Genomic DNA, 15,975 nt, shown 5'->3' on the forward strand with positions numbered 1-15,975 from the left:
AGCTAATTTGAATGTAGGGCTTTAAATCAGAATTCCGTTTCACTGCCACATGTAGACGTGGGCAGTTATTTCAGGCTAGTCAATTTCTAAAATGGCGACCAGCCAGGAACATGCAAATCAAGCACGGGATATTTAAATCCCAGGCTTGATTTGCAATTTCAGTCGCCCTCATTAACCTCCCTAGATCGATCTAGGGGGCTAGTGTAGACATACACTAAGGGAACAACCTATTTATTGATTGGACACATAGTACAGGACTCAGGCAAGAGATTAATTATAATATATTATGGATTGTTCTGGAATGACTGTAATCTATGTTTGAATGTACTGTTTGTGTGTGAGATTTAACTGATCTTCTAATATATGTTTAGCAGCATAGAACTATAGAGGTACACTCTTTGGACAATTTTATTCCATGATATTGTCATTATAGCCTATTCATTCTAAAGAGTTGTTCACCTATTTTATGTATACAAGGGTCATGGGATATTAGGTTGAGGAGGAAGACATCCCCGTTACATATATGATGCACACACACACACAAAAAGGCAATCGCCTTCATTGTTAATTTAGACCTCACTCCTAAATGCAATGTAGCATTAATCAAGAATGGCATGGCTGGATTTATTGTTTTCCTACTCTTCAACAAAGACACTAGAAACAGTGGTATGTAAATACTGACTGGTGAGATGAGGACAAAGGTGACTGATTTTTCTGAGCAATAATTGTCCGTGATTCTCCCTCTATAGGCCCAATTGGTAATACACAGTGTTATCTGGACTCCCCAGAATTAAATTTGAACTTTATCATGCAACACTCTCTTATTTTACCATAATTTGGATATAAATTTATTGTATAGTGGTTCCTTAAAATTAACTTCTTCCTTGGTAATTAATTTAGAGCAGTCCTATTTTTGTTTATCTTTTTCTTTGTACAAGGCCCTCTATTTATGTGCATATTTGATCAGACTCAAAATGCATGGCCATGGCATGGCTCATTTTTCTAAATATTTACTAAAGTTTGCAATTATAATACACCTAGTCCCTTGTTTGTGATTTAGTTAAGGGCAAGTATAAACAAAGGCTCACAGGGTGAGTTTTTGGAAGAAGTTGTTGTTCTGTTCAGAGAAATTGAGGAAGATATTAGGTGACCATATCTACGTATAGGTATTTCTAGTAAAGAACTTCATACATGTTTGCACACTTTCATTTACTATATACCCAAGATACATCAAAATTCAAAATTAACCTTATTTAAGACTATCTTCTTTTCTTAAGCAGCTAGTGCCAGAAGACATTATGAACAACTCATCTTTCCTTTGTTCGGCTTCCTTTTTGTTCATTGCACCACCAGTTCATTGTAGTTTTGTTGGATTAGTCTGTTATGGAAGCAAACGTGAGTCAAAATAGAAGGCAAGACACCTTGGATACATTAATGATGGGAACCCCAGCTCAAGTACTATGAGAACAAATAGTGCATGGTTAAGAGATAACAGTTAATGTAGACAGGGATGAAGAGATGCAATCATAGTCTAATTTCTGGCTTGAATCACAGTACAACTGATTTTTCAGTTTTCTGCCCTGACATCTAAGACAATATGAACCTCAGTCCAAATCAAAATACTTGACATAAACACATTGTAGAGATGATACCATATCTGAATTTTACTGCTGTATTTTTAAAGAAATCCCATTTTAAAAGGCCAATTTAAGAATATGTATACACAATAAAAATCATATACAGATGACAGTGTACCATCATCACTGCTGTGAAATGGTTGCCATTAAAATTTCACTTTTGCCAACCATGCCATTTGAAGTAATACTCTATTTCCCACTAAGTAAAAGAGAAGATAATGGGATTTCAATAAGCAATAACTGTTAGTAAATGTTGAAGTTTTAGTGGTGACCTTTATTTTTATAACAAATATTTGACTAACAATATTAGTCTCTTGGATTTATAGAGTCTAAATAATATTGTCAGGAAATCATAAGTATTATATTTTAAAGGCTTTGAAAACCACACACTGCAGTTAACTGTAGGGTTTCTAAGAACCATTGAAAATGTGGTTTGTTAAATGTAGTAAAGGATGATAACTGCTCCCCATACTTCCATGTTTTATAAATATTCTTGTTAGTGACTTTCAGCAGAATATCTGGAATGCTGGGAATATCTTTGCATTGTCATATAAAATCACTGAAAATCCAGGTATTTTATCAAATCTTCAAAATATCACAACACAATTATGCAAAGAGAGCTTGGAAAAACACATCTTTAAAATCCAGGTGTTAATTACAATAGGTTGAACCTCTCTGGCCCTGGACTCCAGCAAGACTACAGATGTTGCCAGACCAGAGAGCTCCTTGACCAGAGAGCCTCAGTGGCTGTTGGCTGGGAGTCTGGTGGCAGAGAGGCTGGCTATTGGTAGCCCTGGGAGTAGGAAGTGTAATGCAGCCATCGGGACAGGGGGCTGGCAGCAGAGCCTGGTCAGTGGGCTAAGGGCCGGGAGCACAACCTGGCAAGTGGAGCCAGGCATGCAGCTTGCCTGGCAGGGCAGGGAGCAAACTGTTGTTGGCAGCCCCAGGGGCTAGGCACAGAGCCTGGCCAACAGCCACAAGGGACTGGGAGTGAAGTCCAGCCAGCAGCTCTGGAGAGCTAGAAGCAGAACCCAGCCAATGGGCTAGGGCCAGAAGCAGAGCTTGGCTGGTGAACCAGAGCCAGTAGCAGAGCCCAGTCAGTGGGCCAGGATCAGCAGCAGCAGATCCAGGCCAATGGGATGGGGCCAACAGCATGGCTGGTGGCCAGGAGCGGAGCTGGCCAGCAGTCTGGCTGCCCCCCAGGAGAGCCCTGACTTCTCCTGATCCAGCAAACTCCCTTGTTTAGACTGGTCAGCTCCCAAGGGTGCCAGACCAGGGAAGTCCAACCTTATTACCTATCAGTTAAAGCAAGAAGACATTGTGACACAGTATACTTCAAATCAGCACTCTGTAGTCTCCATATTCATCATTCATGTAAGGTTGTGATATTTCATAGAAAACATGCCATGTAAGATATATGAAAGGGCACAATCTCCTGAAATCCATTATTCTGTACAAATATGTATATCATTAGTGTGTATGAAGTTATGAGACTTTGATGTATGGTTGTTACTAAAATATGCGGTAAATGTAGTAGTGATATGCAGCTCTAGGAGGGTACTCAATGACCAGTAATTTGCAGGGGAATTGCAAATCAAGTACGTACAATTCAATGACAGTTGCCCAGTTCAACACTATAGGATTTATTTAATCAGTGGGACTCAGCAAAGCCTACCTACATGTCTGGTCAAGTGTGGCCCAGGCATGTGGATTGATGGTATAAAATCAGGAACATGTGCAGCATGTCTTGACCTTTCTTCTCCCTCGCCTATTCTGGAAGCATCTGGAATGTCAGGAAGATGAAAGTGATCTGAGCAGGCTTAACGGAAAGCCTGTGTATTTGGAACTGTAACATTATGTGGAGTGAGAAAATTACTGATTGAAATACTGCCTAATGTAATAAGGTGTAAGATTTAGATTGTCAGGTTTTCTTTTATTTTCTTTGGAAACTTTCTCTGATCCTTTATGACTATCACTTATGATCACTTTAAATCTATCCTTTAAGTTAATAAATCTGCTTTATATTTTACGTAAAGCTTTGTATTTTGCTTGAAGAACTTGGACAAGCTGAGATATAAAAGTGTATGCCTGTATTCCCTCCAGTGAGGGAGGAGTGGACTGGGTAATAAACTTACACTGGTGAGCTTACTGAATAGGGGAAACAACAGGATTTCTATTCCAGTAGTTCTAAGGTCCCAGTTGAGATCAGGCCTTATTGTGCTAGACATTTCACACAATATGAGAAGAATTGTTCTGAAGAAATTAGGTTTTCTAAACAAAAATGGGTATGGGAAAGATGCCATGATCACCATTTACAGGTGGGAAACTGCAGAATGGGTGTGTTTTTTTAAAGAGACCAATGTCATACACAGCACCTGTGAGACAGCTGACAATAGAACCTAGTTTTTCTAGTGTGGTAACCACAAGACCAGCTTACTTTTCAAAGAGAACTTGTATTCAAGAAGTATTATTTCTACAGTTAGCCACCCCGCATCCCTAAAGTACTCTCCCCAGTTCTTCAAGCCTAACTTCTTGCTACAGGTTTAGAGAAACAGTAGCTATCCATTTGAACTAACAGAAACAATAATGCAAGTTTAAGTTACTTAAATATCTATCTACCCATCTTAATACCTTTTCTGCTCATAGTGTTATTTCTCTGAATTTACACCAGACCCACCAGGCCAGAATTTGGGTCACTATTGAATATATTTTCTATGGTAAATAGAAGGAAGCAAATGCTGAGATAACCTTATCTATTTTTGTTAGTAAACTTGGCAAGATTTATGAGGTTTATTTGATAGATTAGATGATCATTTAATAATGATTCTGAAAACAGTCCAAGGGAAGTCAGATAATAGGTATTGCTAATTTTTAGAAACTGAATAGGTCAGTGTTGTTCTGAAAACAACAGTAAGAAAAAATAAGGCGCCCGTGGCAGGTCCTCACATTAAACCCAGCCTTTAATGGTTCTCACATTAAACCCAGCCTTTTCTCTACAGATATATTGCCCTAGAGCAAGCTGAATAGGCAGTGCCAGACACATTGTTTCCCTATATTCTCGGTCCTTTTCTGTAATGCTTAACTACAATCCTCTCAGTTTAATTAGAAGGAAAAACAAAAGAAACCAATTGATTTGGGTTAATTTATACTCTAATAAAAAAAGAATTGTGGTAACTCATATTGTATTTATCTCCTTTCAGCATCTTCTAGCCAAGAACATCAGAGATAAAATGCTTTGAACTTCCCAAGAGTACAAAAGTAAGAAATCCTAGTTATAGCACCTCCCATCGCATTAACCAAAAATCTTAGTATGCTGGGCCATTTTTTATTGTGAATGACTATGGTAATGCTTAGTGTTCACCTGTTTATTAATTATTATTATTTGTATTGCTGTAGCATCTAAAAGCTCCAGTGATGTTCCAGGAAACATCTGTTCTCTGCACTGTACAAATATATAACAAAAATACAATCTCTGCCTCAAAGATCTTATAATCTAAGTACAAGGGACAACAGATGTATACAGACTGATTGGGAGTACAAGAAAACAGTGGAACAATATTGGTCAGCATGATAGGCTGTGGTCTCAGCACATCCCAAACATACTTGCTCCATCCTCTGCCCCATTCCTTCCCTCAGACCCTACCACTGCCTAGCCCCTTCTCAAAGGCCCGCCTCTGCTCACACTATCTCTCCTTGCTCTGTGAACACCCACGCCCATCTTCAATTACTTTCACTGGCATGGGGCAGAGAATTGGGGTGTGGGAGAGGACTAGGAGCTGAAAGTGGGGCAGGAGATTAGGGTACAGGAGGGGTTGAGGGCTTTGGGAGGAGGGTCAGGGATGGGACATGGGTGCAGAAGGAGGTGCATGCCCTGGAAGGCAGTTTGGGTGCAGGATAGGGCTCAGGCCTGGAGTAGGGAGTTGGGTGTAGGAGGAGGTGAGGGGTACAGGCTTTAGCTGGTCAACAATTACTTCAGGCAGCTCCAAGTTCTTGTTGGTGGCACAAGAGGCTAAGGCAGGGTCCCTGCTTGCCCTAATCCTCTGCTGCTCTCAGAAGTGGCTAACCCATCTCTGTGGCTCTAGGCCGGAAAGCAAGAGGGCACATAGCTCCACTCAAAGTCCCTGCCCGCAGGCACTGCCCAAGCAACTCCTATTGGCCACTCTTCCCAGCCAATGGGAGCTGGGAAGATGTCACTTGGGACATGGGAAGCACTCAGGGTATGTCTACACTACAATGTTAGTTCGAACTAACGGACGTTAGTTCGAACTAACATTCATAGCCGCTACACTAGCGCTCCACTAGTTCGAATTTGAATCGAACTAGCGGAGCGCTTAGTTCGAACTAGGAAAACCTCATTTTACGAGGATTAAGCCTAGTTCGAACTTACTAGTTCGAATTAAGGGGTGTGTAGCCCCTTAATTCGAACTAGTGGGAGGCTAGCCCTCCCCAGGTTTCCCTGGTGGCCACTCTGGCCAACACCAGGGAAACTCTATGCCCCCCTCCCAGCCCCGGACCCCTTAAAGGGGCACGGGCTGGCTACGGTGCCCGTGCCAGGTGCAAGCCTGCCAGCACCCAGCCAGCAGACCCTGCACCTGGCACGGCACAGAGCCACCCACCCGATGCCCCCCAGCCCACCCCCTCTTGCCGGGACCAGGCTGGCGGCTCCCGGGAGCTTGTCCTGGACCGCAAGAGGCGGGCACCTTCCTGGGCTAGTGCGGACATCGTGGACCTCGTCCACGATCTCCGCACTAGGCACAGGAAAGTGGCTGTCTAGGGCAGGAGAGCTGCCAGCCTGGCCACCCAGGAGCAGGTGTGCATGAAAATCAAGGGGGTCCACTGAGACCCCCGACCCTGAGCCCTGAGCTTACAATGGCTGTCCTGGGTCAGACCAAAGGTCCATCTAGCCCAGTAGCCTGTCTGCTGACAGCGGCCAACCCTAGGGACCCTGGAGGGGATGGACCGAAGACAGTGACCAAGCCATTTGTCTCGTGCCATCCCTCTCCAGCCTTCCACAAACTTTGGGCAGGGACACCACTCCTACCCCCTGGCTAAGACTACTCCATGGACCCAACCTTCATGACTTGATCTCACTTCCCTTTAAACTCTGTTCTAGTTGTAGCCTTCACAGCCTCCTGCAGCAAGGAGTTTCGCAGGTTAACTATTTGCTTTGTGAAGAACAACTTTCTCTTGCTAGTTTGAAGCCTGCTACCCATTCCTTTCCTTTGGTGTCCTCTAGTCCTTCTTTATGGGAACTCAGGAAGAACTTTTCTGTGTGCACCCTCTCCACCCAACCCCTGCTTTTAGAGACCTCTATCCTGTCCCCGCTCCATCTCCTCTTTTCTAAGCTGAACAGTCCCAGTCTCTGTAGCCTCTCTTCATCTGGGACCTGTTTCCAACCCCTGATCATGTTAGTTGCCCTCCCCTCTCCCACCCTCTCTCTTCCCCTCTCCCACCTCCTTTTCCCAGTCTCCCCCAGTTTTGTTCAATAAAGACAGAGTCAATGTTGGAAGAAACGTTATCTTTATTTTGTACATCAATAAGAAGGGGGGCTAGGGAAGGGTAAGTGGAAGGAGGTGAGGGAGGAATGGGGTACGAGCCCCCGATGGGGAGGACTGGGCTGGCTCTGCAGGCTTCTGGGGGTGGAAGCTCTCCTGCAGCCCCCCGATTGCCCTCTCTCTCCAGATGGCAGCCTGCGGCAAGTGCAGCCGGGCTGATGGCCGAGTGGTGTGATGTGCCCAGTGTGGGTACTCCGGGCAATCCAAGCCAGGACTGCTTTGCAAGCAGGGCACCCCTTAGAACTGTCTGTCCGGGGTGGGGGTCGGGACCCTTTAAGCGCAGCCCTCGGCTAGCCTGAGACAGCATCTCCACGCTCTAAGTCCTCCTCTGATGCCCTGCCGGCACTGCTTCCGGCCATCCTTAAGCCCTGTTCAGGGTCCACTCAATGTGGACTTGCTAGTTCAAATTAGCAAAACGCTAATTCCAACTAGTTTTTAGTTCTAGACGCGTTAGTTCGAATTAGCTTAGTTCGAATTAACTAATTCAAACTAAGTTAGTTCGAATTAACGTTGTAGTGTAGACGTACCCTCAGAGATTCCCCACCAGCACCTAAGGAACGACGTGCCAGTTATTTCTGGGAGTGGCATGTGGCCATGGCATGTGGCAGGGAGGCTGCCTTAGCTCCTCTGCACCATCAGACTTTTAACATCTGATCTCTGAATTTGGCTTCAGGAGCCCCTGAGAGATTGAGCCCTATTCCAACAAAATTGGTAGGGTTGTCAACCCTAGTTGCTTATGGCAAACTTTATCACAAATAGCTCTGTTTTCCTGAGTTTTCTCACCATTCAGGGAGCGTTTGGGTGTATCCTTATAGTCTGATGGCATTTAACAAGACCAAAAGCACTACTCCAATGTAGCAAGGGTTCAAACCCTCCCATCCCCCACAAATTTAAAACAAAAATATCCCTGAAATGTCACAGAGGAAGGCTTGACTCTTCTGAATTGCATGCCATATGGGGAAAAATAATATTTGAGATCTCTGATTCCTTATTTCACAATCTCTTCTGCAGAGCCATGACACTACCTGTTAAGATAGGAGAATATCTATAAGACCTGATTATACACAAAAATCTAGTTTCTCTAAGAAAATAAATTCCTGAAATTCTTTAAATGTTGCACAGACTTTGATATTCTGTTATGGGAGTCCTATTTAGAAACCTGTAACACCTATTTGTGAGGTGTTTCAAAAGTACTACTGGTATTAAAAGAAATATAATAAGGTTTTTTAATTCTTTTTTGGCATGGAGACTCAAAAAGCAAAGTTAAAAGCCCATGTCCAGGTTTGCCATCCGCTCTGGCTTCTGATGACATGGAATGAGTCAAAACTGTCCCTCTGGAGCACCAAAGGACAGTGTCTCACTGGCAGGGAAGCCAATAGGATTGCTGGACCCCTGTGAAACATGGACAGGGAAGCTCTGCACTCCTAAAAGGAGTAGAGCCTTGTTGGAAGAGGTGGGGCTGGTCCCCTCAGTGCATTCCAGCTGGTGCAGCACCCTCCCTCCCCGCCGTCCCTCAAAGCCAGCCAGAGTGTGCTGCACAGAGCTATGGAGCATGCTGCATGGTGTTCCCATGGTGATTCTAAAGGTTTCTGTAAGCCACCGCTGCAATTGCCCCCTTCATCCTCTTGTCTGTTCCCTAGTGAGCCACAATGGTCCCACATCACATATTGGGCTGTCCTTCATTTCCCATTCGTGTAGCAGATAATTGGAAAGACCATATGAGATTCTGATGTGATTCACTATGATCTATATGAGACGTGGCATGGGGAGGCCAATTGATTAGTCTGCTGCACAGTTAACTCAGCTGATTGGCACCCAGTCTTGGCACCCTTGCCCATGTTACTATATCCTCGAGTTTTCTGCATTCAATTGTGTGAGACTGGGACCATATCCCATGGTTCTTTGTGCTGAGAAACATTAGGATTCCTTCCAAGTCAATTGTGGGGGAACTTCTCTTTCAGGGGAAGATCCTTAGAGGACTCTTGGCACTTGAATGATTTAGCTTGTGTCCTCATTGCAAAGTAGGTAGGTTCCAGGCTCAGTTGAAGAGGAGCCTGAACTCTAATTCCTGAAATTTCCTGAAATTTTTTATTCTTTTTTGGCATGGTGACTTGAAAAGCAATTGCTCTTCATCCTGGGCTCAGATTTTTTTTCCTGTGTAGCTGTTGAGGGGGAACACAGGAAAAAGCCCATATAGAGTAGACATACTCTTTACGGCCTGGGGCCACTAATTGGCAAACAATGAGGTCATTGCAAAAGTTCTTGCATAAAAAGAAACCTCATCCCATGTGGATGAAAAGAAAAGAAACCGTCATTGTTTTAATGAAATGGTTGTCTGTTGACTGAATGAAGTTGTAGCCTGAGCTAGAATGATGTTTTCCCGATGTACGGAATAGAACCTGGCAAGAGCTGCTGGATTTTGAAAATGTGCTGGACAGATGACATGACAGCTCTTCCATGACAATGTGTGTTTATCATAAATATTTGTCTGCAGATGGGATTTTAATGGATGCTGTGCACAAATACCATGCACTGGTGAGATACCTGTGTGTGCGGCTGCTCAGTCAGTTAAATACAGACAAACAGGTGAAGTATGATGTTTAGTGCCTGTGTTCCTTAATAGGATGCTGAAGGCATATTCATCTCTTGTACCTATTGAGACTTCCTCTTGCAAATTAGTGCTTGAGAGAATGTTAGCCCTGGTGGAGTTGTAAGCATTTCCCATAATGGAGGCTGATGGCTTATTTTAATGTGCTGATCATTGATTGCCAAGACTGCTGTTTTAGATTAGGAACCAAAAGAGAAGAGGAGGAAAAAAGGTAATTAAATCATGACTGGAGGCATTGTAAAAGTGGGGAAGGAAAGGCAGTCAATTCTGCAGCCTGCCTGTCAAAAGTAAAGGAATGAAGAATCCAGCCTAAAGCCTGGGGATTAAGTCATAGCAACGTAAATGACATCGATGATATTACCTTGTACCAGTCAAGGTTTTAAAGAGGTGGGTTTTTTATATAGTGCATGAATACATCATAGAGGGAAAACATGGACCACTGAGATCTGCTTTGGAGATTAGCTGGTTACTACAACAAAGTTTTAATTTTTTTGGTTTGTTGGATCCCGCTGAAGAAAGTCCTTGATCTCATAGGAACACATTTCGATTACATGAACTGCTCTTCATGTGTCATCTTAATAATCATATGTACAGTTGGAATTCAACTGAACACTATTAATAAAGTTACTGTAACAAAATGTGTTTAAAATGTACAAAAATACACAATTTAATATGCAGGTGATTTAAAGCACTGATATGCTTTAAACTATACCATTGGTATGGTACAGTGTTAGTAACACTTAATTGCTCCCGGTGGATATGTGTAGCTTCATAAATACAGATAAAACAGCAGGGATCTGAACTGAAATTTACAGCAACAAAAGTATGCAAGTCTTTATCACTTCAGAGAAAAGACGATCTCTAAAGCAAATAGGAGGCTGTTACAGTTGCTGAGGTCAGCCAGTAGAGGGAGATATCACACATATACTTAGGAATGAAAAGTAAATGACAGATAAGTACCATTATACACTAACCCACAAAGGGGTCCTTTGATCACCCAAGTAAGGCTCAATAAAGGATGTGAGTAGAGGAGATGGGGTAGCTCCAATCACCTCTCTACTCTCCTGATCTTTGGCTCAACGGGGGCCAAATCAACTCATGCCTAAAAGTTGCTCTAAATCAGTGGTTCTCAACCAGAGGCCTTCCAGGGGGTACTCAGCTCACCTAGATCAGTGTTTCCCCAACTGGTAGTTGTGATCCCATGAGGGTCATAGGATGGTTTATGGGGAGTCTGAAGTGTTGGGCTAGCAATAGATGATGGCAAGCAGGATAATTGCCCAGGGCCCAACACCAGAGCAGCCCCAATGATGCTAAGTTACATGCTTCATCCTCAGATGGAGGAGGCTGGGCTTCAGACAAGGCTCATAAGTGAAATACTGGCTCAAATATCACCAGAACTGTAAATATAACTGTATTTATATTCTATCAATATATTTTATAATTATATGGTAAAAATGAGAAAGTAAGCAATTTTTTTCAGTACCAGCATGATGTGATACATTTGTCTTTTTATGTCTGATTTTATAAGCAAGTTAGTTTTTCAGTGAGGCAAAATGTGCAGGACAAACCAGACTCCTGAAAGGGTACAGTAGTCTGGAGACTTTGTTAGACACTGTTTTAAGTAACACCGCATAGAGCAATAAGAAATAAGTAGCCCCGTAATGCCAACTTGGATGTCTGGGGATTATTAGAGTTTCTTGTATGTCAAAAGAAGAAAACTAGGCCTGATCAATTGCGTGTAGTTGCGATATGTTGCTTAGTTGCTTTATTGTGTGCAAAGAAGACCTATGGAATAGGACCATAATTATAATTTCAAAAAAGGGATAGACAAGATTGAGTACCAGTGTATTGTTCCAGCTTCTACTACTTTGTACATTTCTATATCATTAGAAAGAACAACAATAACAAAAACAACTTCTGTCTCATATCCTTACATTCTGAGAGGGATTTAGGCTGGCAGTCCCATTAACTGAGAGCTGAATGACTAAATCCAGTGCAACTCTACAAAAAAATTAACTCTGCTACACTGATTTATCATCATTAGTGTCTATTAGTCAACTCTCTAACCTTGGACCTGGTGACGAATAAAGTATTCCAGTACAGGCAGCATTTTAAATTCTAGTTAAATTACATTGTGCTTTTTAAACGTAATTATTTGTGAAATCAATTCTAAGAATTTGTTACTACTTTGAAATATGAAAAAACTGTGGTTTCTGTGCACTGCAAAAGCTGGATTTTTATGTTCTTGTGTGATTTATAGTGCATTTATTATACTGTACACAGAGCAGGGTGAAAGATTCTTAAGGTCAACTAATGTAATCTAAACATAGTTTGGCTCTGAATTGAAATGAGCAAGCTTAGAAATAGCTTTTTAGTGCACAATTAGTCTATTGAAACACATGGACTGTGCCTAGACTGGCAAGTTTTTCCGCAAAAAACTTGCCAGCTGCCTACACTGGCCGCTTGAATTTGCGCAAGAACACTGATGATCTCATGTAAGATTGTCAGTGTTCTTCCACAAATACTATGATGCTCCCGTTCGGGAAAAAGCCCTCTTGCGCAAATGTATTTGTGCAAGAGGGCAAGTGTAGACAGCTCAGGACTGTTTTGCTCAAAAAAGACCTGATGTTGAAAATGGCGATCGGGGCTTTCTTGTGCAAAACCGCGTCTAGATTGTCACGGACGCTTTTCCGCAAAAAGTGCTTTTGTGCAAAAGCGTCCGTGCCAATCTAGACGCTCTTTTCTGCAAATGCTTTTAACGGAAAAACTTTTCCATTAAAAGCATTTGCGGAAAATCATGCCAGTCTAGACGTAGCCATGGAGTTTTTCAAAGTTTAAAAAATCTGCCACAAACAATGTCTGCAAAGACTGTATTAAACCTGCCCTTGACGGTCAGTCAGACTGAAGAGAAACCTCAAAAACAGAGGTAAAAGGTCGAATTGCAAAGAGGAACATTGGAGGCCAATGATCCCAGTTACTAGCTGATGTTGTGGAAATGTCTTTCATGAAAATTTCTGCAAGACACTCAGAATGAAGTTAGCTCTTATGCCTTGTTGGAAATCCTTCATTGAAAAGTCAGATTCCAAGAGATCTGCAAATTATTTATTCATGATGGAGTGACTAGGTCACTGCATATTATTAGTGAGACTCAAAGGAAAGCTTTGCAAATTTGAGAACTTCTAGAGTATGCTTGGAGTATAAAGTATTGGCACATTATATTATAAATGAAAAAGAAATCTCAGTTTTAACCATATTGGAAGTAATATTTTGAATAATTTATTAGCATCTGAAAATATCTGGAGAATAAAAGATTGTTTTGTCTGCTGGAAGATTATATATGGTTGGAGCTATAGATTGAGTGCAGAGACTCTGAAAAAGCTATGAGAGAGCAGCAGAGAGAAGGAGAATGTTTCCCTTGAGCAGGTAGGGAAAACCATGCATTTTGGATATAACAAGGTGTAAGGGAAATTTATTATTTTTACATCTATAAATAATGTTGAATTTGCAGGTCAAAAAGGAAGAGTCATTATAAGGGAAAGTTGAATGTAGCTGTTCTGGGAGAAGCATTTCTTGTAAAATTATTAGGCAGCAAGAAAAAGTGAACTTAATAGTGGCTGAGTTTGAGCATTTCTAGGGATGTGAAAATAGAAATACAGCTAAATTGCTACAGTCAACAGCAAGCATTTGAGGCTTGCAGTCTAAACATAGTCCAGTAAATTTGTTTTGAACATTGTGGCCTGAATTACATTATTCTTGCACTGTGGTCCTTAATCCTACTAATTAGTTTTGCTGATATGTGCTGATATTTTTAGTCTGGGTCCTACAATAATTTGAGAAAAGCAGAGGACTCCTAATTACATGTCAGAAGGGTTTCTTTGTAGCTGAAGAAATGAGTTAGTTGTGTCCATATCACAGGAAATTAGAAAACGCAAACTTCAGAATTTTTCTATAGCAGATTATGTGGCAGTCAAGATGGTGAGTTTTCTAGATCACGGATTAGCAACCATCAATTAAATGTCTATCTTTAAAGTCCAAGGCTTGAAATTGATACAAATTGGCCAAAGTGTTGGGCTCCACTTCCGGGAAGCAACAGAACACAAAATTAATTCTGACTGCATAGTATTAGGATACATTAGAGCTTTTCTGGCACAAACCAGCTAAAATGAGGAAATGTAAGGTAACTTTCACACTCCATTCTTGTACCACTGACATTGAGTGTGTTAGTCTTACAAGGAAAACCATCAAAACTGGACTGAAGTTAATATCAGTGAGTAGCTGAAGTTAAAAATGTCAGAGACAGTAATGGGGATGGTCAAGCCTAGTGGTCAGAACCGGGGGTGGGGGTTAGAGCAGGAATCAGATCAGGGTTGGAATGTGGCTAGAGGGAGAGGAAGGTTGGAACATGAGCAGGGCTAGAGCAGAACTAGGAACAGGGCGGGAGTGAGCGTAAGGTTGGATTAAGGTAAGGTATAGGGAGTCAGTTACCACCATCAGGCAGGAAAGAATTCTAAGCCCTCAAGTGCAACTGAGCAGACTGAACTGCTCTTTCTTCTGTGAGGCTTGTCCTGAGAGTCACCAGACCAATTCCATGATTGCAGATTGTCAGGAGTCCGGCACAAGAGAGCTACCCTACAGTAGCATAACATATTATGACAGGTCCTTATACTTCTGCAATTTAATCAGAGAATAAAGAGTAAAGAGAACTTTTTTTTTTTGTTCCTGTTACCATCTCCTCTTCCTATTAAATTTGGGAGTTTGTGATGGTTCTTCCTACAAAATATTTAAATGGAGTTTCAAGCAGCATATAGAAGTAACATTGTCAATGTTTCTCCCTGCAGCTTCCTTTCACCTTTACAGTTTACTTCTCTCAGAGCCATGATCAGAGAAACTTGACTGTGAATAAGATCCAAGATAGTCTTCAAATAACTGTCTGAATTTTGTAGGCATAATTTCTGGTGACTATATTGTTCTTCTGTAGGAAAATCCATCATAGAGGATGGATGAAAAGTCTGAGATTCCTCTTAAAGAGTTTTCAAATCATTCTACTTTATGATGGGAATAATGGGTGTTGTTGATGTTCCAATTTATCCACATATTTCAGAAAGAGTGGCACATAATACTCCAGCTGAATCTTCAGAAGGGCTGAGTAGAATGGGAGAATTCTTGAGTCTTGCTTATAAATCTTCTGCTAATAAATTCCAGAAAGATGTTCATTTTTTTGCAACACTATTATATTTTGACTCATTTTTAGTATGTGATTCATTGTAACCTTCCTATCCTTTTCTGCAGAACTCCTTCATACCGACATTTGATATTTTATAATTGTGCAGTTGATTATTCCTTCCTTAAGGGAGTAATTGCATTTGTCCTTATTGAATTTCATACTATTGATTTCCTATCTTCTCTCCAACTTGTCAAGATCATTTTGAATTTTAAACCTGTCCTCCAAAGAACTTGCAAATACTTCCAGCTTGGTATCACCCAAAAATGTTATAAATATACTCTCTGTGTGATTATACAATCATTTATGAATCTATTTAATAGAACCAGACCCAGGTTCATCTAGACTATATTTCTATAGTTTGTTTATGAGAAGGTCCTGTGAAACAGTATCAAAAGCCACAGCAGAGTTAAGATATATGACATCTTCTACTTTCTCTCTGTCAAAGAAATATTAAGTTGGCTAGACATGATTTGTTCTTGACAAATCCATGTTGGCTCTTACTTATTACCTTATTTTCCTTTAGGTGCTTATCAAACAATTATTTGACTATTTGCTCAAATATCTAAGTTCCAAAATTAAGCTGGCAGTTCTATACTTCCCTGAGGCTATGTCTATACTATGGAGTTTTTCCGGGATACCAGAGGTATCCCGGAAAAACTACGCCGCATCCAGGGAACACATCTGCTCTTCTGCTTTTTTTTTCTTCCACTAGGAAGAAGGGCTCTTCCAAAAGAGGAGGCTTTTCCAAAATTTGGCCCAGTGTAGGACGGGCAACATTTTGGAAAATCCTCTTCTGAAAAAATGATAGGAAAAAGGTATGCAAATTGTTGAGCGCAATTTGCATACCTTTTTCTGATAGATCAGTGGACATAGCCTGGGTTGTCCTTATTCTGCTTTTTATAGATAGGTACTATATTTGCCCTTTTCAGTCCTATTATATCTCTCCCATCC

Source organism: Pelodiscus sinensis, chromosome 5, assembly GCF_052426305.1.
Source record: "Pelodiscus sinensis isolate ZL-2025 chromosome 5, ASM5242630v1, whole genome shotgun sequence".
Taxonomy (NCBI): Eukaryota; Metazoa; Chordata; order Testudines; family Trionychidae; genus Pelodiscus; species Pelodiscus sinensis.